The 26,100-nt window shown below is 25.6% G+C and overlaps 1 protein-coding gene across 3 annotated transcripts in view; it reads right to left on the bottom strand.

Moving 5' to 3' along the window:
* Nucleotides 1-25,877, bottom strand: part of LOC126902636 (complexin) — a 58,325-nt gene extending 32,448 nt beyond the window's left edge. Inside the window, exon 1 of one of the 3 annotated variants that reach the window (XM_050680112.1) lies at nt 25,736-25,877. The gene's annotated coding sequence lies outside the window, so the exon portion shown is untranslated. Of the gene's footprint in view, nt 1-21,655; nt 22,097-25,735 lie in introns of those variants that run through there. The other 2 variants (XM_050680110.1, XM_050680109.1) reach the window with 2 other exon arrangements.
* Nucleotides 25,878-26,100: the final 223 nt, after the last annotated feature.

Here is a 26,100-nt window from a genome sequence, read left to right as displayed (position 1 = left end):
AAACTACAGGGGAATAACTCTATTAAATACAGGATACAAAGTCTTGTCATTAATAATATTGAAAGATTAGAGAGATATGCCGAAGAAGCTGTAGGAGAATACCAAAGTGGATTCAAAAAAGAAAAATCAACCACAGACCATATATTTGTAGTGAGACAATTAATGGAAAAGCATTATGAATACGCAAAGGATCTGTATATGATATTTGTAAATTATAAACAGGCTTATTATAGTGTAGTCAGGGAGAGACTATGGAAGGCGCTCAGGACATTTGACATCCCTATGAAAATTATCAAAATGGTAAAATTATGCAACAGTAAAACGTATAGTAGATTAAAATTGGGGAATGAACTGTCTACGGCTTTTGAAATCTAAAGTGGACTAAGACAAGGGGATGCTATGTCAACCATACTTTTTAACATGACAATAGAAAGTGTGGTCCGAGAAGTGTCAAACGGAGGAGCCTGGTCACTTAATAGAGGACTACTACTCGTATACGCAGATAACATCATAATTACTGGAAATACTAAAGCAGAAGTTCAAATGAATTTGAAGCAAATAATGAAAGCAAGTAAAAATATGGTTGTAGTGGTAAATGTGGAGAAGACAAAATAAATAGTAGTAACACGAGGACCAGTAGATAGCTCCAACCTATAAGTCGAAAATAATGAATTTGAACAAGTTAAAGAATTTAAGTACCTTGGATTAATTCTAAACAACAACGAAGAAGATGGATAGACAAAATAAATTAGGTATGGAATGCGGTAGTCCAAGAAGATGGATAGTCAAAATAAATTAGATATGAAATGCGGTAGTCCAAGAAGATGGGCGAATTGGTAAGTTATATCATATGATAGAAAGAAATGGGAGAAGGCAGTTTTTGGCGGTAAAAATCTTCAATGGATTGTAAAGCCAGAAAAAAATTATGAAACTAACAAAAACCAAGAAAAATATTATTTCAAGATGAATTGAGTAACTAACATTAAAGAATCACTTTTTTTTAAAAAAGTAGTATTTTAACAGTTGAATTTAAATGAGAGTTTATGGTATCTAATATTTTATTTCGAAATTATCTGTAAAAAGCCTATTTTAAAATGTCCAAATAAATTTAAAATAAAATTTTTTTTTCAATTTTTATTAAATGGAAATATTTGTTTTCATTTAACATTATTTCACATTGAATACTATTAACTCCTGAAAAGAAAAAAAATATTATATATTTTATAATGAATCAAACACTAAGTATAATCTATTTTTAGATATCTTTAAGTTCTTCTTATTTTAGTAGTATTTTTCATGCCAAAAATGTTATTGATTTAAAAAAAAAAGAATATTAAATTATTTCAACGGCCTCCAAAAGTATAAAACATGCAATGGAATTTAACATAAATAAATGGGTTTTCGCTTTGGTAGTGACGTTACAGAGGTAAGGGTAGTGGTAGTCATAATAGTAGTACAGCTGCGGAATATAATTCATGGTCATCCGGAAAGTGAGGATAAAATTTCAATATGCTACGACAAAGTTGATAAACAATAAGTGTAAACCAAAAATATATATATATATATATATTGTAAGATTAAGTACACATTCTTTAACAAAAGATTTTAGAAACTATTTTGACTAAGATTTATATTTTTTTTTCACTTATTTTTCTATGCTAGTTTGTATCTTTAAATATAATTTTTAAATATGAGTTATATTACTTGTAAGTATTAAATACAATAAATTATGAAATTGTACTTTAAATAAAAATAACCAATATTAATAATATGATAATAATATATTTTTATTTTATCGTAAAAATTACAAAATACAAATAATTAATATACTTAAAAATGATAAAATTGTTTAAATAAGTAAATAAACATATCTATCAGATACGATAAAGTTATTATCTACAATAATAATTTTAAAAATCTCCAGATAAAAAATAACATATAAATTTTGTTGTTTACTATGATTTATTGATTGACCTAAATAATTGAATGCCACTTTAAGTCCGTAAAGTAAGTTTTTAGTACAAAATTCTTGATTGCTACTGTTTTTGAGTAAAAGAAAGAAAATTATTTAGTAGATTACAAAATACTTTTATCAATTTTTAAAACATTTTGATAATATTCAATGTATTTTAAATTGAATAAAACGTATGTAATTCTATTCTATTTTTATCATTGTAGCTTCGATGCAAAATTGAGAAGGTATTGTTATTACTATGTTGTGTTTTTTTTTTTTATTTTTTTTTTTTTGTGCCTGTTATTACTATTTCTCAGCTTTCATCGAACCAATTTCTTTCAACGATACATCAAAAATCTTTACCTATCTATTGGTATATTTTTTTCATAAATCTGACCCTTTACCTGCCCACAAAGAAGGTTTCAAAATTACAACTTTAAAAAAAAATTAACTTTTTCAACTTAACTTTTGAAAGTGTTCCAGAAATACTGACGCTATCATATATATCTTAAATTAAAGATAATGTAATATACTTTATTATGGAAAAAATATCGATTTTATTTTGTCTTCATGGAAAAAATGGCTACCATATGCTACTTTTGTATTAAATTTCTTGATTTTATATTTTACATTTTTAAGTTTATATTTCTATAACTTGTAGAAAAATGTATAGATCAATACAATTTTTTTATTAAAATATTATTTATATACTTCTTTCATTCAACATACTGTTTTTTAAAATTAAACTATTTCCTTTTCACAGGGGGGGTTCAAAACTTGAAAATGGATATAGAAAATAAAACTTTTTTAATTTAACTTTTGAAAGTGTTCCAGAAATACTGATACTTTTATATATATCTTAAATTAAAGCTAATATAATATACTGTAATATTAAAAAAAAAAAATTCGGACATTATTTTGTTTTTATAATAATAACGGACATCAAAGATAATAAAAAAATACAATTTTTGTAAAAAATTGCAATACTAAATTATTAAATATCAAATTCATACTATAATTAGTTGCTGTAATAAATATTTATACATATATTACTCTTATAAATCATAAAACTTGTAATCAGGATATAAATAGGAGATGTTGCTTTTAGAATAATGCGCTAATTTTTTAAAATTAAACACTATCTACAGATTTGCATCGAAGTATTTCTTATGATAGTGATATTAATCATTGTCAGATTAAATCTATACTGGACCCAACTATTTCATAACCCTAAGTGTGCTATGTTTCTTATTTCACAATTTAATACTCCATTTATATATTTAAACAAAAATTCCAAGTTATGGTAATGTCTTCGACTAGATACGATTTGTGATCTTTTGATGTATCATTGAAAGAAATTAGTTCGATGAGAACTATGAAGTGATGGTCACCTTGGAAAACAAAGGTTGTTGTGCTCAAACCACCCACACTTAATCCTGCGTCTTATATCTTTGTCAATACCACCGCCCTTTGCACAACTGACCCTAAATACTTCAAACTTCCCACCTCTCCAATCACATCCTCACCTATTGTCACTGATCTCCTCATTTCACCTACCTCGTGTTCTCCTTTGTCAAACTCTTACTCTATATACTCTGTCTTATTTCTACTTATTCTCAATCCCTTTTCTTCAAGAGTTGATCTTCACACCTCTAGCCTTCGAATAATCTCTCTATCCTATTTACCTAATGAGATATCCCTAATTCAAGTTTTCATGCAACTCTCTTAGCTAATTGAAGACAAAGAGCAGACATTCGTTTCCTTTCTAGAATTATATCCTATGAAATAGATTTATCTATTAGGTCTCGTAACCGAGTACTTTATTTAAAAAAGAAATATTTGAAAATTGGAGCACGCTAAGTAATTTTCCCAGAAAAGCATTATATAATAAAATAAATATTTGGAAATAGAGTTTTTATTGTTTTTTATTGTTAATCTAATAAATATATTAAAAGGAAGGGGGCTGACCTATCAAAAAATAATGATCTAATATCAATGGCTGATGATAAATTTCAATTTCATAATTAAAATTACAAATAATTAACAAAGGGTCAGAATAATTTTCCTTTCTTTTTCTTTTCATAATTTCCCTGTAAAAATTACAATACTAAATTATTAATTTTAATTTGCGTACTAATTTTAAATACTATTAAATACTTATATTTTAGTAATTTTTTGTAGCTTTTTGAGTTTAATATTTTTAGTTTTAAAATAATGAAATTATAATATAGTTTTAATCTTAAATAATACACTGTTTATACACCTTACGTAGTGATAGACTTTAGACATTTTTTCTCTTTTTTTGCAAGTCTATATACTTCTTTTTCACCTTCTTTTGATCCTAGCCTATCATACAACTTATCATACCTTTAAAACTTCGCCTTACTAACTGCACACTTGGCTTCTTTGCACGTACGTTTATACTCTATCCAATCTTCTATCATTTTGCTCTTCTACCATACTTTGAATTGCTCTTTCTTACTTTCTATGATTTTTGGAACATCCTCATCCCGCCACCAAGTTTCCTTGTTTCCTGGCATTGTACTCCTAATCTCACCAAAAATTTCCTTTGCAGTATTCTTTATACAACTAGCAAATCTATTTCACAAATAATTTATGTCTTCCTCGTCATTCCATACCGTCCTCTCTTTTACCATCTTTACAAACTCTTTTTCATTTTCCCCTTTCAATTTCCACCACCGGATCTTCGATTTTTCACCTGCGTTCCTTCTATTTTTGTGTATTCTCTTTCCGGTACACCATACCACAATTACCATCAGTCATCCTATTAATTCTGCATAGGCGCTTATTACATTCAGCACTTTTTCCTCAAATATCAATTTAATGACTATACTTCTGTCACTTTTCCTAGTTACTTCTACTACTTCATTATTCATCTCCTCATCCATTATTATTCCTACATCATTTTTTGTACTAGACTTACCCGAGTATATTATTTTATAACTCTCAGATATTTCCCTCGATGTCTCTCCTTTCCACTTAATTTCCTGCACACAACAAATGTTAACTTTTCTCCTCTTCAATACTTCTACTAATTCTCTACTTCTACCAGTTAATGTTCCAATATTCCAAGTACCTATTCTTATTTTGTATCTATCTTTCTCCCTTATACACGTGTCTAGCCTAGAGTTAAATGGTGATATCCTTACACCCTTGACACTACAAACATTGGGTAGACCTGTACACATGATTGATGAAACAGCTACCACACATGTTATCCGGCTGGTATCAAACACTGTATTCCTAAGGTCTTCTCCGTTTTAAACTACTTTTTCCCTCTCACCTGTTGTCCCTGCGTACATCCGAGATGAAACAATTCGCCTAAATTTTGTTCAGGACACCTCTTACTATTTGACAAAAATTTAACGCCGGCTGTCAACCTGACGAAACCTCATTAATCGCCTCTTACGACTGACAGAGGGGTCGTGGAAGTATTCTTATCACCTATTCACAGGGAAACCAATATAAAATCTTTTAAAAAATTAAATTATGTCAAATAACTTTTAGCGGTTGAAATCAAAAACTATTGTACAATAGTTTAAAACAACTTTAAAAAAGATATACGAATTTTTACATACAATACTAGGTTTAAACTCTTATAGTATGAGAAAATTTTCGATAATTTATGCAAAATTACACAAATTGTGTGTAATATTAAAGTATATATGAAAAATATTTATCTAACATATGGAAAATTTTGGATCATTTCTTACAACGTAACCATGGATATCACATTATTTTAAGATATTTTTCAATGATTGTTTTATCTATAAAAATATGAAGTATTCAATAAACATTTTTATTTTTGACATAATTTTTAAAAGGATGTTTTTTATAACAATATCCACTCTTCTTATTCCCCGGGGAATTTTACAAACAATTGCCGCAACAACCACTAGTCTCCATAGGTCTCAGTTTCTTGCTAGTTTTTCTACATTCACTTATCCAAGTTCTTTTATGTCTCTCTATCCTTCTATCATTATCTAGAATGTCCTTTAGATCTTTTTGGGTTTTGTATCCATCTCGTAAACTGTTCATTGATCCCTTCGATCTCCACACGTATCTTGTACAACTTAATCTACAACTTTATAGGACTTCGTTGATGTAGCTTCTCCGTATAGATCTTAAATCTCCTGGTTTGTTTTTATCTTATATTCTTCTTTATTGTTAATTTTTTGTCTATATATTCTTCTTAATATCTTCCGTTCAAAGTTCGCCATTTTAAGTTTATCATACTTTGTTATAGTCCACACTCCACATACATATATGACTACTAGTCTCACTAGTACCTTGTCAAGACTTAATTTTGTCTTTCATGAAAAAATCTTTGATTTAAATAGGGAAACCAATTCAAAATCTTTCAGCTGCTGCTAATCTAAGTTTTATTTCGTGGCTATTTGCATCTTTATTAATTACCTCTCCTAAGTAATTGAAATTATCTACTCTTTCGAATTAATAGCTTTCAATATCTAAGTGTGTCCTTCTATGGTTATCCCTATAGACGTCTATGTATTTTGTCTTATCCTCGTTTATTTTTAACCTAATTCTCTTCCAGTAAATTTGTTGTAGTATCCTTTAGGTTTGCTTCATTTTCTACCATTATAACAAAATCATCTACATATAGAGTCACTACTAATTGTTTATAAATTCCAATCTTAACTCCTTGGTTAGTTACATAAATATTAATTTATAAATCTGGATATAAAAAAAGTGCAAAAATATTAATTATGAATGATGCCACTATGGTTATTAATGAGTATTATACCAGTTAGTTGGATTAAAAATAATAACAATAATTGTGAATTTTTTTTTTTTATTCAAGAAAATAAGTTAGTACAACTATTTATTTATGTAAAAACCACATTATATAAAATTTGTATAGCAACATTTTATTTAAAAATGACATGTAACGTGTGAAAATATTATGAGCCTATTTGGGCGTGGTATCGTTTACTTTATAGTTTGGCTTTTGCGACGCTTAATTAGTTTGTAAAGAAACAACGATCGATGAAGGTGTCGGTGGCAGTTTTGGATGATTTAAAAATAAAAGAGAGTTGAAACAAGAAAAAACATTATTGTAATTAAAATAAACTTGAATCACAAGGGATGCTATAAAAACAATTCTATAAGTAACGTTAAAGCATACAAACATAGAGTAAAATATTTAATAATCGGTAATTAGCTCATTTTGCTCAGTAAAGATGTAAAAAAAGATCTATAATATATTCAATAGTTCTTAATATAGTTATTACGCACATAATGGAAATTTTTACATGTATTTCATTATGACAATTAATTCACCTACACCAAATTTTTTCTATTCATTACTATTATTATCATTTATGAAATGTTGTTTATGTTTATACCTTAAACCTTACGAGGATGTAGACTTTAATTTTTCAAATAATATAAGAATAACTAACTAAATTATTTATTAAATAATGATCTAATTAAGAAACTGACAATAACTTTTTGACCACAATTTCAGAAGTTATTAATAATATAAAGTAATGACTACAGGTATAGATTGGGTGCAGATAATTTTACACCAGACATTTCTCGACCGTATTTTTCCTACTATCTAGGTATAAAATAACCAATAAATTCTAAAATACTGTACCTTGAGTTGTTATTAACTAGTCGTTTTTTATTTTAAAGCTCGTTAAATATGTATATTTTTATTATAAAAAATAGAGTTGACATCTTTTAAGTTATAAGGGTTAATTCAAAAAGTTATTATTAGTTGATAAATCCAAAAATATATGTATCTAAAAAAAATTAAAATGGTTTTTTTCTAATAATGTGTTTATTTTATGAATAGCAGGAATGTTTTCTGAAAACCAATGAACTCTGTTATAAAAAAAAAAAAATTAATTTAAAAAGCCACAAAAATTACTTAAAAATCGTGGATACGTATTTTGGGAACAATCTTATAATTATTAATAGTAACACATATTTGCATTTGTTGGGTTTTTGGAAGTTTTTTCAATTTTTAAGTTAAAAATTTTCTATTTTTAAATTAATAATTAAAATATATTTTAAATTTTATATATTAGCCACTAATGATCAATTCTTATTATATTCCACAAAAGGATTTATAATATTTTTAGAAGTTATTTCATAAACTTTTTTTTTTTTAATAATATCATTGAACATAATGAGGACTTTAAATTACTCTGAATGCATATATTAAAAATATTATAAATTAAAATCTGTCAACAATTAAACAGTTTTATGTTTGTGGTGAAAGCATTATTATAATCCACTTCAATGGTTTATTATGATTGATTTCATAGAACAATTTATTTGAGATGACTTTTTTTTTTGAAAAACTCTGCTATAAACATATACGGATTTTCAATCAATTTCATGTGTAAACTTAAATAAAACAGTCACGTAAAGTTGGTGAGCATAAGGTCAAAATAAGTAGAAGAAAATAGACAGCAACAACAAATTGTCGAGAAAACAAACTATGACTACTTTTTCTCTTTAGACGTATGAAAAAATGTAATACATAAGTTTACAATTTGTAAGATCATGAGATTTTATATATAAGATTTATTTTTCGTATAATAGTCCCATAGATATCAATAATCTCTATTTGGAATTTATTTTATGTTCCATTGAATACTTTTTATGCGTAATAATCAATATACTAATAAAGCAAATAGGCATATTTGCTTTTATTATTAGTTCAAAAAGATAAAAAGTGACAAATATATATATTCGTATGTAATTGTCCGATTGTGATGTTTTTAAAATTATTAACTGAATCTTTTAAAGCTTCTGCACAAAAAAGAAAAATAAATATTTAACAAGTAATATAAAAAAGTTATTATAAAAACTTAAAATTCTATTAGTAATTAATATATCTTTAAATAATAAAACTAAGGTTTTCATTTTCATGGCAAATCAGGGGATGTCATTTGTGGTGGGTCAGAGTGTGCAAACTCACACTATACTTTAAAAACAGTTTCAATTGGCCTGCATTAATAATGCACCAATTTTTTATACATCAATTCAAATTTCAAAAACATTATATAAACACGGTTCAATAAAGAAATATTCTGGTATAATTAAATGAGTAAAAAATAAATATATCAAACAAACTATTGATATTCAAACCGGACACAATATGTTGATATTGATATTGATGTTTGTGATAGTTTTAGCTTCGATACAAATCTGAAAAGGTATTAATTATTATACCATGATGTGTTTATTTTATATTTTTGTCTGTCATTACTTTTTTACAGGTTTCACTCAACCGATTTTTTTAAAACATACGTCAAAAGATCAAAAATCGTATTTAATTGAAGATTAAAATTAAAAAATTTTCCCTAGTTCCCCGTAAATGTTAGAAATCCCCCAATTTTCACTATTTATGGGGAACTAAATTACAGATTTAAAAATCGGTAAATTTCGACATTTTTTTTCTAAAAATTTCCATAACTTAATGAAAAATAAACAAATCAAAATTATTGTTTTAGCTTCGATGTAAAGCTGAGAAAGTATTGGTTTTACTATAATGTCATTTTTTTTAAATATAAATTATTATAACTAAAAGGTAATAATACAATACTGGTTATCGACCAAATAAAATTTATTTAGTGAATTTTCCAGTTAATAGTAAAAATTATAATAGCTTCCCATTTAAATTTCAAAACTAACTTTTTTAAATCTGACGTCACTTTTCTCAGTTATCGCCAAAACGATTTCTTTCAATGATACGTCAATAGATCACAAATCGTATCTAGCCGAAGACATTACCCTCAAAAATAGAAAAAATTTCCCTCGTTTCCGGTAAATGGAGGAAACCTCCAAAAAAATTTATAAATTTAAAAATCGCTAATTTTCGAAATTTTTTCAATTTTTTAAAATTAAAATTGCCATAACTTTTTCAAAAATGAACAAATCAATATAATTTTTTTTTATAGATGCTTGATGTCTCTACCTATTATTTGACATATATTTTTTATAAATCTAACCCATTACCTACCCATAGGGGGGGATTTAAAATGACAACTTTTTCACAAAAAATTAACTTTTTCAACATAACTTTTGGAAGTATTCCGGAAAGTCTGACACTTTTATATCTTTTATATATCTTAAATTAAAGCTAATGTAATATACTTTATTATTAAAAAAAAAAATTTCGGACTTTATTTTGTCTTTACGGTGAAAATGGCTACCAAATGCTATTTTTGTGTGAAAATTCTCGATTTTATTTTTTACATTTTTAATTTTATAATGCTATAACCTATTGAAAAGTGTATGGATAAACACAATTTTTTTATGAGAAATAATATTTTTTAATAATCCCTTTTTCATTCGACATACTTTATCTTAATCAGGATATTAATAAGGAAATAGCAGATCACGTAGCTTTTGGAATAATCCACCAATTTTTTTTAAAATTAAACACTATCTATAGATTTGCATCGAAACGTTTTTTAGCTTCGATGCGAAGCTGAGAAGGTATTAATTTTACCATGATGTGTTTATTTTTTTTTTTATTTTTTTTTTTTTTTTTTTTGTGTCTGTCACTACTTTTTCTCAGCTCTCACTGGACCGATTTCTTTTAACAATACGTCAAAAGATCACAAATTGTATCTAGTTGAAGACATTACCCTTAAAAATTTAAAAATTTTCCCTCGTTCCCCGCAAATGGGGGAAATATCCAAAAAAATTACAAATTTAAAAATCGACAAATTTTGTCATTTTTTTCACTTTTTTTCCTTAAAACTTCCATAACTTTTTCAAAAATCAACAAATCAACATAATTTTTTNATTTTTTTCTATTTAATAATATTTATTTCAAACTTGCAAGTTGAGTTAAAAGTTATGGTAATAAATTCATTTTTTTTTTATTAAAACTTTCACTTTAAAGAACAAAAAGAAGTAGGTTCAAAATGATTACTTTTAACATATTAAAAATCAATAATAATTTGAAAATAATTAATTATAAAAATTATATAATATATAATTAAAATAATTACTAATCTGGATATAATTAAGGAAATAGGAGTTGATGTTGGGTTGGGTTGGTTACATTTTTAACTTTATAATGCTATAACTCATTGAAAAGTGTACGAATCAACACAATTTTTTTATGAGAAATAATATTTTTTAATAATCCCTTTTTCATTCGACATACTTTATCTTAATCAGGGTATTAATAAGAAACTAGCAGATAATGTAGCTTTTGTAATTATCCACCAATTTCTTAGAATTAAACACTATCTACTGATTTGCATCGAAGCGTTTCTTATGATAGTGATTTTAATCACTGTCAGATTAAATCTATACTGGACCCAACTATGCAACATCCCCACTATGCCGCGACCCCACTGTGCTGGGTTTTTTTATAGTGATTTTAATCACTGTCAGATATCATTATACTTAATCCAATTATGCCACATCACCACTGTGCCGCGACCCCCCTGTGCTGAGTTTTTTTTGTATTTAATCCCTAAGTAATTCCCATTACTTAAAATATTTTAAAATATTGATAAAATATTTTTGAAAATCTAACGCTTTACCTGTCCATAAAAAGAGATTCAAAATAGTAATTTTTTCACAAAACTCAACTTTTTTAACTTAACTTTTGAAAATGTTCCATAAATATTGTGTCCTTTAATTAAAGGACCAAATCAAAGCTTACATTATGTATTATATGATAAAAAAAAAAATTGTCTCGACTACTTATCTTCTATGTAAAAACGGCTGCCGTAGTTAAAAAAATGCAATTTTTGTGTTAACATTTTCGATTTTCGAAATTTCAACTCTAAATTGTTTCAAAACTTTTTGAAAAATTAACGTATCAATAAATAATTTTGTTTTTTTATATATACTCCTTTTATACGACACATTTTTTTTTTTAAATCGGGTAATTTTCCCTTATACAGGGAGCGTTCAAGGCTTGAAACATGCGTATAAAAAGTAGAACTTTTAATTTAAATTTTAAAAATATTTCGGAAATACTGAGTTCTTTAACAATATGATAAATTAAAGCTTACATTATGTATAATAAGATAAAAAAAAATTTGTCCCGACAATCTATCTTTTACTCATCTACTATAGCATTCTGTTCCTAAATACTTAATACTTAATACTTCCAACTCTTCTATCACGCCCTCGCCTATTGTAACTGATTTCTTCATTTCATCTACCATGTGATCTCCTTTATCAAACTTGTACTCTGTATACTCCGTCTTACTCCGATATATTATTAAACCTTTATCTTCAAGAGCTAATCTCCATTCCTCTAGCCTTTGATTAATTTCCTCTCTACTTTCTCTTAGTAACACTATAATCAGCAAGCAACATGCATCATGGCACACCTCCTTGTATTTCTTTAGTAATGTCAACCATCACTACAGTAAAGGCTTAATGCAGAACCTTGGTGCACTCCTATTCTTCTTAAGATAACCTTCTGTTACTCCTCCTACACTTTTTACTTTGGTACAAGTGCCATGATACATTTCTTATATTAATGTTACTTTTTGGAGTCCCCCTTTTCTCATTAATGGCCGTTTTTTAAAACTTCTACGCGTTCTACAAATCTATGAATACCATACACAGCTTTTTCTTATTTTCCTTTAAATTTTCTATTGGTTGCTTCACACAAAATACTGGCTCCATTGTTGACTACCAGGCATAAATCCAAACTGGTTTTTAGATACCAATTACACTCATTTCTTTTTCTCTTATCTATTACATTTTCCCAAATTTTCATATTATGACTCATAAGTTTTATGTATCTATAAATTCCAAAATCCTGTATGTCTCCTTTACCTTTTAATTTCAGCACCACAATACTATTCCTCCATTAATTTAAGGTTTTCCTTTCTAATAAGATTTCTATAAAAGATCTTTCAACTACTTTATACCAACACTGCTTAATATTTTCTATATCTTTACTGGCTTTTGTAATGGTTCTACTGCTTTCTTATTTTTCATTGATATCACAGCTAATTAAATCTACTAGTCCCTTATTCCACATTAAATATAAATATAAACTTATTTTGATTATTTTACCTACTCATGTTGAGGAAAACTACTTTGATTTTTTGAATTAACTTAAATAGTTTTTTTAAATATGTATCCGTGTGGAATACATAGGAAAGGTTTGGCATAGTAATGAGTCAGCCAATAAATATAAAATTTACGTGAATCTAACTTACATTAAATATAAATTTATACAAAAAGCTTTTTTGAATATTTGAAAACATGAAAATTTGTATAAAAAATAGTACTTTTTCGACTTAAATTTCAAAATGTTCCGAAAATACTGCGTCTTTTAAATTTATTTTAAAATAAATCTTATTTTATGTACTAGAAGTTCAAAAAAAAAAAAAATTGTACCGACGACCTATTATCTATGTGCAAATGGCAGCCAATGTAGAGAAAAAATAGGAGTTAATATTGTTTTTCAAATAATCCACCAATTTCTTAGAATTAAACACTATCTAACAGATTTGCATCTAAGGGTTTTTTATGATAGTTATTTTAATCACTTTCAGATATCATCGATACTTGTCCCAACTATGCCACGTCCATACTGTGCCACGACCCCACTATGTTACCATTTTTATTACGACTTTTTTGTCGTGCAGTTGACAGCAATTGTTGATATGAACTGATAAATATAAAATTCAATGATTGCTACGACCCCGACGCTACGTTATATTATATAATAAAAAAATAGTAAGTATCATTATAATTTATACCTACTACTTATGTGGATTGTGTGATTCATAATCTATGGATAAATTAAAAGAAGAATAATTTACTTAAGTAGATATATCTATTTTTATATGACCTGATGAAATTTCAAAATGGCCTACTTGAAATCTTGCACACCCCAAAAAAAACTGAAATGACGCCCCTGTGGCAAATACTTAAAATATTGTTGCATAATTGAATCGTTTTTTGAATAAAACATCTTTATAATTTCTTGAGATAAATTATTGTAAATCATATCCATTTCTATTGTGGCTATACGAAAATATGCTTTATTTTTTTCTCCTGAATATTTTATAAATTTGAGTAACCAGGTTTTATTATAAAAATAAAGGTATATTCTTTTTATTACTAATCATAAAGTATGCTTCACACCAAATAACTCCAGTTGATCAAGGAAAAGAAATAAGTGCAAAAGTTTATTGTTTCCGTTTGCACATGGGTATGATGCTTTTTGAAACTGTAAAAACTCATGTAAGATTAATTACATGAAATTTCATATAACAATTTGAAAATCTTATAATGTCTGTCATATTCTTAATAATAATACCGATCATATTTTTAGAAGGTTTATACTTAATATAGATTTAAATATATATAATATAGAATTTAAATATTTGTTGAATTATAATGAGCTTTTTTAATTAAAAAAAGTTGTAGATTACTTAAATTTTTTATTATTGTTAGGTTAAATCTATAAAAAATTTAATTTACCACTGGTATTAATTAATATCTATACTATAAGTTATTATATTTTCTATTTAATATGAAATAATATTAGCAACAAATGTTTAATTTTTGTTATATAATTTAAAACCAATATCTTGATAAGTAAAATTTTACAAATAATTCTTTTTCTTCATTAGTAGTAACTCAATGTTGTCTCCTTTTTTTATATGGCTTTTTTAAATATACCAAGCACTACAGTTTTTTTAACGGATTAACCCAATTTTCTTTATTCTCTTTTTTTATATGTTACTCAAAAACCCGACCGATGTCTAAACTCACTATTTCCAAACGACATATTTAAATAATTTTAATTTCAAATAAAATTTAAAAGTTTCAATAAAAATGTATTGCATTGATGTTAAAATTGTACAATATAATATACAAGATGTAAAAATAAATAGTGAAGTAAATTAAAAATTTATATGTCATTGAATTTTATTTGTGTCCATTTCTCATCATTGCTCTGAATAATACTTTTTTATTGATATTGAAAATGGTGTACTTATATATGAGCACTGAATTTACAAAAATATCATACATGTTTTTTGGTAATTGACCTCTATAATAAGTCAAATGACAAAATTTTCATTAAAAAATTGTGAAAGGTCATAATATTTAATGTAATAAACTTTCATATTTCATCAAAATCATACATTACTTTTTTTATTTTTTTCAAACTAAAAAATATGTAGATTTATTTAGTTTCAATATAACACATTAAGAGTTTTTAATGTTTGCTAGATTCCTCGAGTATTAGCCATGAAAACTTGATACATTATATGGTTATCATCTTTAAGCTTTTAATAACTATTAAGAATTTTGCTATGGCCTCTTTTATTTTTTACTTTATTTACTTAAATTGTTAAGAACTTACATACGCTTTAAAACAATTTTTGAACTTTATATAATATTTATGTTTTATATAATTACACGTTGTATTGCGAGTTTTTGATTCTGTACAAACTTTATTAGGTCTTTCAATATTATAATGAGAATATTTTACAAAATATTTTAAAAAAGTTAACAAAGAAAAATATACGTCCTATATTATAATGTTTAGCTAATTTCATTTTTTAAGTCTCAGTTTCTAAAAATCATTTAAAGCATCTGAGTTTATCATTTTCATTTCCAAGGTGTAAGTACACAGTACAAGTTTGTCAAGATCACTCAAACTCTAAAAATATGTTACTTAAATACAAATAATAAAATTATAGTTTTATTTGAAATTTAATTAAGACAAAATAAATTTTCAAAATTAGGTTTTTTTAGGTTCAATTAATTGAACAATTTATGGAATCATTATTACTAAATTAAGTTATTTAAACGGTGTTATAGAAGAATTAAATTAGATATACGTAGTGTATGAAAAAAACATTAAGTGTTGTAATACAGAAACTATATTTAATTTTACTTTATCGTGAATTTTTTTTTAAATGACAACAATAAAAAGATTGAAGATATTCCATTTTTCCGGATATACCAGGTGCTCCTTTCTGTTTAGGTATTCAATGTTATCCATCAAAATCTTAAAAATTATTTTTATTTATGGTATACTAAAAATCCGAATTATGTTATATCCACTAAAACCATAATAAAAGAAAATTCCTTAACATTAATTTTCACTACAGTTAAAGAATAATTTTTGAAATAAAAATAAGTAGTGATTAATATAATCCATATTTTTTATTATAAAATTATGTATGACACTAATAGAACTAAATGTATGTTCTAGTAATTAATACTAGAAAATAAGAGTTTTATCTACTACAAATATATTTTCTTTTTAAGAATTACTAATCTACTTAAATATTTTGCAAATTCATTAATAAAAAATTTAACTAAAATGTTTGTGAGATACTATTATTTAAGAGTTATTTATTCAAATAAATATTCAGTACTTTTTTAATTTAAATAATGGAAGTATAATTATTAAGTAAATAATTATTTAGCTTAACAATATAAAACTATTGACTCATTCATCTAAACTACCCAATTTTTAACGTTAAAATATATAATTCGTAAATGTCTTGCTTAAAGCAAAGTTTTACAAAATTTAGCAAAATGCGATACTATGATCCATTTTCAAAAATAGATCGATTAAATTACTGAAGATGGCTTAAAATAAACACAAGTGTCTTTGGGTCAAATTTGAGTGTAATAATCTTTCATAAGCTGCCTCACATAAGGATTCATCTCAATACAGTAATCTGCTATTGTACACATTAGATGAGTCATGGAAATATAGTAAGTAGAAGGGGATAGGGAGAATACAAGGTTGTATGGAAACAACAACCTACCCTTATTATACGTATAAACACACTCACATGCGGAGAAGAGTAATACAAACGGTCTAAGTCATCGCCTTGGCGACGTCGATCAAACGAAGCCTTACTTACTGAGTACGTATTACCTTCGGAAAGAGGTCAAGTGCCACTATTTGAAACTTTTATACACCATCGTGACGCCAAAAGTTCATATTATATAGAAATAATGTTATTCGAATGACATATCTAATTTTTTTATGCTTGATTATAGTAATATACGTTTACTTATTACGCATTTCAATAATTCTACTTCATTTTTATTTTTAAATACTATCATTAATTATTACGATGTAGTATTATATGTTTTATTAAATATTGTAATTTACCAATATTTTTAAGCACTGGTTGAAAAAAATTATTAAGAAAGCGTTTAGCAATGTACTATAAAAATTCTTCAAAGATCAATGATTTCCCAATATATGTATAATATTTTTAATTTCAGTTTGTAATTATACAAAACTTAGAGTAATTAATAAAAATTAAATCTAAATAGCTCGTTCAATAAGAAAAGTTTCATAATTATAATAATTATTTAAAGCAAATTTTTCTTGAAAATTTTTAATTTGTTCACTTCTTAATTATGATCGACATTAATAAAAAATATAGAGTTTGTATAAACTAGTGAAAGAAATAAGGAGCATAGTCTGCTTTCTATTTTTAGACATATTAGAAGAAGTGAAAAATAAAAATGGCTATTTATACTAGATTAAAAGTCGATATTTTTAAGTAAAATTACACCATATTTATAGAGTTTAATTTAAATTCCTTGTTTGATAATACCACGCACTGTCCACGGAATTGTCAAAATCGTTTATTTCATTTTATAAATTAAAAATAATATGGTTAAGCAAATCGTGTCTTCAAAATTATTTTTATATTAATTTTACGTTATTTTGGTATTCATATATTTGAATACCTCATCGAAAATGTTTAAAAAAAATATAAAATATATGGAAAAAAAATGTTAAGAGAAAACGTTCCTCCTTTAACGTTTTGAACGAAATAACTCTATGCGTGCGGATGGGTATGTGTAACTCAACTGTATAATCTAAAAAAACTATACATATATGTATAGTTTTTGAGATATGCTGATGAACGAAATTATCCATCTCACCCTTATTTAAAAAAAATTCTGTGGCTGATGGTGGAGAGGGTTATAATACTACAACTCTCTATAAAATTATCCTTGAGGATAATTGTTGGTTTTAAATTACTTCTCTACATATAGTGTTAACATTACATCATAATTGTAAAAACATTATCAAGACAATATAAAAAATGTATACCATTTAAAGGTATACTTGAACAGAATACCTTAACACATAAAGTTAACACATATGGTTATAAAAAACAAGATAAATTTCACACAAAAAAAGAAGAAAAAACAATTAGAAAAATTTTGCTGACTTGAAGATAAAATCCAGAAAAATGAGAAACATATTTTTCTATTTTGGGGACTGAGGAGAATTTTCAATATTAAACGTATTTATATTAGCTAAATACGTTTTGTGATATTTTGACGTATCAATTGAGCAAAATCAATTCATTTGGAAACTAAAAATAATTTGTTTATTGATTTATGATTTATATAACATGTTACCACAAATTTGGAATATTATAAACTGGTAGTAACACATACAAATAAAATTAATAAATTACAAAATATAATTATTTGATTTTTTAGTTAAAATCTATTGTCATATCAAACCTAATTCGACCATGAAAAAACATTAGAAATAAATTATTTTAATTGTCTATATGGAAAATATAGGCTAAGTAACTTTTTAATCGATAAAGTGGACATTTTTTCAATTTTTGACGGTAATATCTTGAACTAGATAATACTTTAAATTAGTCAAGTGAGAGCTAAGAAAATCAATGAGAGTTATAAAAAAAATCACATAGTAAAAAAAATTTAATATGAATAAGAAATTTCTTCAAACGAGTGGAAACTACTATAGTGATGAGGTCCTTGATATTCATTAAAGTTATTGAATTTAAATGAGATAAAAATCAAATGAGTTAAAAATTTTTTCTAACTCAATAACTTTTATAAGATATTTTAAAATAAAATAAAATACAAAATCGAGATTTTTAACTCAAAAATACCATATTTTTGAATATGATAGCCATTTTCGGTGTGAAGACAAAAAAAGTTTAACATTTTTTTTCATAGAAAAGTACAATACATAAGTTTTAATTTAAGATATATATATATATATAAGTGTTAGTATTACCGAGAATAAAAGTTATAAAAAGTTAAGTTGAACATTTTTTTTGTCAAAAAGTTGCCAATTTGAATTCCCCCTTTGAGCAGGTGAATACTTATACTATAAATAATACTTAATATTAATTCCTTATCAATTCCTAATTATAAGTTTTATAATATAAACGTATAATACATGAATTTAATATTATTATTAAATATTAATATTATTTTTTTATATTTAATAAATTTAAATTTATTTATTAAATATTTTATAAATTTGTATAACTATGACAGTCATTCTCACATAGATGATAAGACGTCTAGATGAATTTTATAGTAAGTAACATAAGCATTAATTTAACATATATTTAAAAGTCGCAATTTTTCAGGAACATTTTTAAAAGTTAAGTTGAAAAAGTTCTACTTTACATACGTATATTTCAAGTTTTGAATGCTTATGTATAAGAAGATATTGTACGATTTAAAAAAAAAAAGAGTATGCTGGATAAAAGGAATATATATGGAGTATTTAGAAATAAATTGTTTTTTTTTATTCATTCAATTTTCTAAATTATAGCAGTTTTAAGAAAAAAAGTTTTTAAAAAATGTCAACAATTTATCAATTTTAAAAATCATATTTTTTGGGGGAATATAACCATTTAAGGGAAACGAGGGAAACATTTTACGAGGGCAATGTCTTTAACTAGATACAATTTGTAATCTTTTGACGTATCATTGAATAAAATCAGTTCGGTAAGAGTTGAGAAAAAATGGTGACAGACATAAAATAAAACAAATCATAGGAAAATGAATACCTTCTTCGCATCAAAGCTAAAAAATGAAATTTTTTTTTTAATAATCATTTATAGCCCTTTTCTTACAAAAAAATGTAATAATTTGGTAACAATTTTAGGACAAGTAAATTTGTCCTAAATTAAATTACAAGTAGTTTACCACATAGAGAGGGAATANATTAAATTACAAGTAGTTTAGCACATAGAGAGGGAATGGTATACAGACGGAGCACACGTACATTACAAAAACTGCTCCCTCCCGTGCTACTTGCAACTAAGATAATTGTGACCAGAAACATTTTAATGGAGAAAAAAGTACATAATTTAAAACACTGGTAAACGAAAAGCAAAATATAAACAAGTAAATAAACTAATTAAAATAAATGTTATACTGATAATGAAAGTGATTTTACAATTCATCTTAAATAATTATAAAAAAACTATTTTTTATAGTAACTTAAATTGATTTATTTGAAAATATTTCCTCTTACACTTAATTAATTATTGCTTTGTTGGTTATAAGAAGAAATAGATTTGAAAATTTTATAAAAAAAAGTTACAACATTGTACATTTTAAAATTATTCTTTGTTAAAATTATTTAAATTTTTTATACAGTTTTTTTTTTCTAAAAAAATTTAAGTTTTAGTATATATAGAATAATTATAAAAAACGGTAATACAGCGGGATCACAGAATAGTATGGATATGAAACAAGTATAGATAATATCTGACAAAGATTAAAATCCCTATCATAAAAAACGCGCCGATGCAAATCTGTAGATAATATTTAATTTTAAAAAATTGACGAATTAAATCAAAAGCAAAATTGTCTTCTATTTCATTATTTATATCCTGATTACAATTTGTATGATATATAAGTGTAATTTATGAATATAAATTTAATACATTTAAATTTATTTATTAAAATATATTTGTCCAAATTCGACGGCCACTTGCACATAAAAGATAAGTCATTGGGACGATTTTTTTTAACTTAAAGTAGATAAAATATACTTTGAATTAACGTATATTTAAAAGGTGCAGTAGTTAAGTTGAAAAAATTGACTTTTAAGGAAAAGTTAGTTTGAATACCTCCCTATGGTAATGGTAAAAAGTTTACCAGACTACAGAATTTTCATAGTTATGGTAATTTTTAGAAAAAAAAGTGGAAAATATGTCGAAATTTACCGATTTTAAAAATCGTAATTTTTTGGGTGATTTCTACCATTTACGGGAAACGAATCAAAATTTTTCAATTTTTAAGGGCAACGTTTTCAACTAGATATGATTTGTGATCTTTAGATGTAACGTAGAAATAAATCGGTTCGGCGAGAGCTGAGAAAAAGTGACGTTAGAGATATAAAAAAGTTACTTTTGAAATTTAAATGGGAAGCTATTATAATTTTTACTATTATCTGGAGAATGAACTAAATAAATTTTAATTGGTCGATAACCAATATTGTATTATCACTTTTTAGTTATTTATAAATGAAGTACGTAACGTAGAAGCATTTTTATCTATACGTTATGGTAAAAATAAAGCGTCTCTAAACACACCCCGTTTCCGAGTAAAGCCACCAATACACTTGCCTGGAGCATTAATTTTATTTATTTTTTCTAAAAATAAAAAGTGTTCTTCAATATGTAGCACTAAAATTGGCCTAGTATCATTATGTAACATATTAATTTTAAAATGATCGATTCAAAGATTATAACATAGCTAAAATAAAATTTATCTTAAAAAAGAAGTCGAAAAGAATAGGCCAAACACTCTTTTGTGGTAAATGTAATTATTTTGTTATAACACATGTTTATTCTATACTAAGTGTAGCGTACATAATATATATATATATATATATATATTATATAATAGACTTACGCGAAGAAGCGCGTGGAAACGTGCCAACACGTGTGATTTTTGTGTTTGATCTTTTTCTTAAATATAAGTCACCTCCAATCCACTTAATCGATCTTAATAAAAAAACTTAACGTCTGTATAACGAAATATATTTACCACGTTCCTTGTTTATACAGTATTTACCGACCCGAAGTTGCAAAAAACAGATTATTTTATACGCGTTATACGAGGGATGGAGTAGTAGAAGTGTCAATTGTGGTAGAGCCAGTGACAGCAGTGTCGAATGTGCGAGTCAAATGCGTACAGTAGTCTCGTGGTGAACTGACAGAAACGATGGTACCAGTGACCGGCTAAAGCGCTCGGCGCGTGTGCGCGCGTTATACGCGTCATGTGAGTGTATGCGCGTGTCCGTATATATGTGTGTGTTTTGGCGGCCGTTCGCGCGAAATTGGTGCCATGGCGGCGCGACGAATGCTCGACGATACCGCGCGCTTTCGTAGCTACCTCAGGCGCCGGCAGCAAACGACGGTGGCGCGGTCGCACGGACCCACTACCATCACGGCCCTTCTCGCTTCCTATCGATTCGACTGTGGTACCTTTTCGGGTGGCTTTACGCGTTGCAGCGTTTACTCAGTCACCATCATAGTGGCTGGACACGCAATATCATACCTCGTGACTGCGCACACACTCTTCCATAGGTACCTGATCCCCATCTTATACCTGGACGCTTCCGTACCCACCCAAAGATATCTAAGATATAAAAATACCTATGCGTTTTCGAGGTCATTCTGCCATATTTCTATTAGTAGGTAAAGCGGTCACATGCAAATAAAAAATATGAACTATTGTTAATATTACTTTTGCATAACATATTTACGTGTAATATACGACCTTTGAATTTTTACTCGCATATGCTTAGTTAAATTACTATGGCCATGCTCTCAGTTAAACTTATTTAAATAAAATAGCTTCAATTTTAACATAAATAATACTACATTGTTTTATGTCATAAAAATTAATTTTTTTAAATAGTTAATATCAACAAAAATAGAATAATTATTTTTTTTAAATGACTGATATTTAATCAAAATGGAAGTAATGCAAAGAGTAATTTACGTTTTGAACAAGTATAATATGAAAATAATTCCTTTAGAAGCTATTAGTTATGCGATTACTTATTTTGTATTGTTATTGTATGAGTTTTAAGTAAACCCAATAACGTATGAGAACGCATGGTCATTAATCCTATGTACAATCAAAAGGTTAAACATTGTCGATCTTTACTTTTAGTGCTATTTAGTATTATGTATTAATACTATTTTACTGATTACTACTTGAGCTATAGAAAAGTATTACTAATTGTCTTTTAAAAATTAACAAGTATTAAATTTGTACTATGTTCAAAAATAGTCCATGTTTAAATGGATGCATATTTTATTATTATTTTTTTTTTTAAAGTTTTTCTAAAATAATTAATGAGAGACTACACTATCATAGTCGTAATGCATTATAATTCTAATTTGTATTATTAATTACATTCTTGATGAATATTGCAAAAAATGTTAAATTTTTTCATTCATGAAATATCAAAATGCATTTATGGTAAATATATTAAGCTTAATAATTAAAGTAAAAAATCAATTACTTAAATTAAAATGCCGAAAATTTAAAAAAAATGGTAGCAAAAGTTGATAGAACATGAAGTAATTAAATCATTTCAAAAACTCATCATTCTATAAGAGAAAGTTATTTTTTTAAATTATCTCAATTAATTGAATTAAAGCCAATGTATTAAAACTTTTAATACAGAGTAATCGATTAATCATAAACCACTCCAATTGCTTGCATAATACATACATTATGGAAACAAATGTTGATTTCCTTTAGTTATATATAATTCTTGATTTATCAGCTAATAATGACTAATAATAAAATCATCCCTTATAACTTATAGGAATGACTTTAAAAAACGAAATAATTATTTGAATTTTAAGATTCTAAAAATTTCATTGTTTTAATTTTTTAATAGCTATCAGTATTTTAAAATAACATATTTTACCCTGATTAATTAATTTATGTTTTATGTATACTAAATGTATATATATTTTCATGGTTACATAGTAAATTTCATTATTAGAATAAAACAACAATTAATTACAGTTCATAAAATATGACTAATCAATAAAACTTTGACAATTTTTTCAGATATATTAGTATTTCAGATTTAAATAAGGTTATTTCAAAATTGTATCTATTATTCTTGACACTTTATCCTGTGATATTATTTTATTAATCTTTAAAATCACCTTATTTTATAAAATTCATATAGTCAATGGAAAAAACATCGTGCTTCAACGCGTTTATACAGTAAATTGCATTTGATATCCTAACATACGTATATTTTCCCGTCCATTCTAGACGTTAAGTATAAACGGTTTTAAAAAAAATCCCTCATAGTGGGGATGCTGCATATTTGGGACAAATATAAAGAACAGTGATAAAAATCACCATCATAAAAATTGATATATTTTGTCCAAGCACTGTACTGTCTTATCTGATATTACTATTAATTTTTTAAACTATTTAAATTGTTTTTGAGTTTTAATCAATTGATTTTAATAAATTATACTATAGTCCATACATTATAAAATTTCAATTGAAAAAATCCAGCCAGTGAAATCCCAAATTAGCGAGGACACGTCATACTTAAGAAAAGTATAAATAATATGAGACAGTGATTAAAATCGAAAGCTAAAATATCGAAGTCTACAACTTAAAAAATCTTAAATAGCTTTTTTATTTTCCATCAAGTATAATAGACTATTATTTAAAAAAAAATTTTTATTTCAAATTTTTCACGACACAAATAATACACGAACCTATGTATTGTGATCACACATAAATGTACACATTAATGATAAAAATGTAATTAACTTATTCTTGACTTTAATCACTTAATTATTATGACCAGTGTCAAATTTTATATGTATTGCATGGTAAACACGTGTTCATGTAAAGTTTATATGAATATTTATTTCATAAAATTTCGGATATTCATGTCTCTAAATATCACTCATCTTATATACATATAATGTGGTTTATTAAATAATTATTTAATAAAAAGACCAGTGGTAGTATGATTTTTTTAATAAAAATTAGTATTAATGTTTTATAAATTACAAAATTTTTTACTTTGACGGCCTATATCTTATAGTAAAATAATCATTAGTACACAATTTTTTTAAATATCACAGTACGTTTTAAGAGTTTTAATTTGATATAGGTTTTAAGGATTCAGTTGTTTCTGTACATTTTAAAAAATTGTGTTGAAAAAACATTTACTATATGCGTAGATGGTCACTTTCATACCTTTCATATATATATGGGTTTTCTATTCAATTTTCACAAAAAGTATACTAAAAAAACGTATTATCTTTATATATTATATTGAAATTTCATTAGATTTAATTATATATATTTTTCAAGTAATAACAGTTTAAAATATAGAAAAAAATTTTTGAAAATGCCCTTTTTCGACTTATAAAAATTATGTTTTGAATATTTTGAATTCAAATAAGATAAATTTTGTAGAAACAAATTGAAGTCAGTAAAATTATTAACTTGCCTGAGTGTTCCAGAAAAGTTAATAATTTTTAATTATTTTAGAAATAAATTCAAATAAATAAATGAATAAATTTATTTTAAAGAATTCCTTCAAAAGCACAATTTTAAATTTAAGATAATTTTACAATATTATAAATAATAATACAGCAATACTTATTACTTAGGTATTTTAACAGTAATTAAAATATTTAAACGTCAATTTTAGTGTAGTCAAAGAATAAACAGAAATTAGTAACATAATTATGATTTATAGTACTTTTCTCTGCTAATAGATAAAATATTATTCAATCTGGTTTATAAGAATAATATAATAATATAATAATAATATACTTAACAGTTTATTCAGATGAAAAGGAATGTTTGATTTTATGGTTAAACAAAAGAATTTACGTTTCATATTATATACAAACAAACCCAAACACTTTAATACAAGTAAATATTTAAAATAACATTGTATTTAAGTAAAGTAAGCCTTACCTTAACTTTTTGATATAATCAAAGACATATGTTAGGAAAAAACTAGTTAATTTTTTAATCATCAAACGATAAAACAAAATTATTTGCATAAAACTATTCCAATCAAGAACAGTTAAGCATACTTCATTGTATAGTTCATGAACTCAACTGGTTAATAAAAATTTAAATCGACATGTCCGTCCCACCTAAAATAATACTAATTTGTTATGCTTCTTTAAATGTGAAATTTATTACACATCATACGAAGGTCAGTAAGATTCTTGACAATATACATTTAATATCACGCTACTCAGAGTATATTTTGAATTATATAATGTATTGAGACTCACTATAACTATAAATATATATATAAGGTTATTAGTATT

Source organism: Daktulosphaira vitifoliae, unplaced genomic scaffold (assembly GCF_025091365.1).
Source record: "Daktulosphaira vitifoliae isolate Bord-2020 unplaced genomic scaffold, ASM2509136v1 Scaffold_3, whole genome shotgun sequence".
In the NCBI taxonomy this organism is placed as follows: Eukaryota; Metazoa; Arthropoda; class Insecta; order Hemiptera; family Phylloxeridae; genus Daktulosphaira; species Daktulosphaira vitifoliae.
This window is presented reverse-complemented; position numbering and strand designations above follow the sequence as displayed.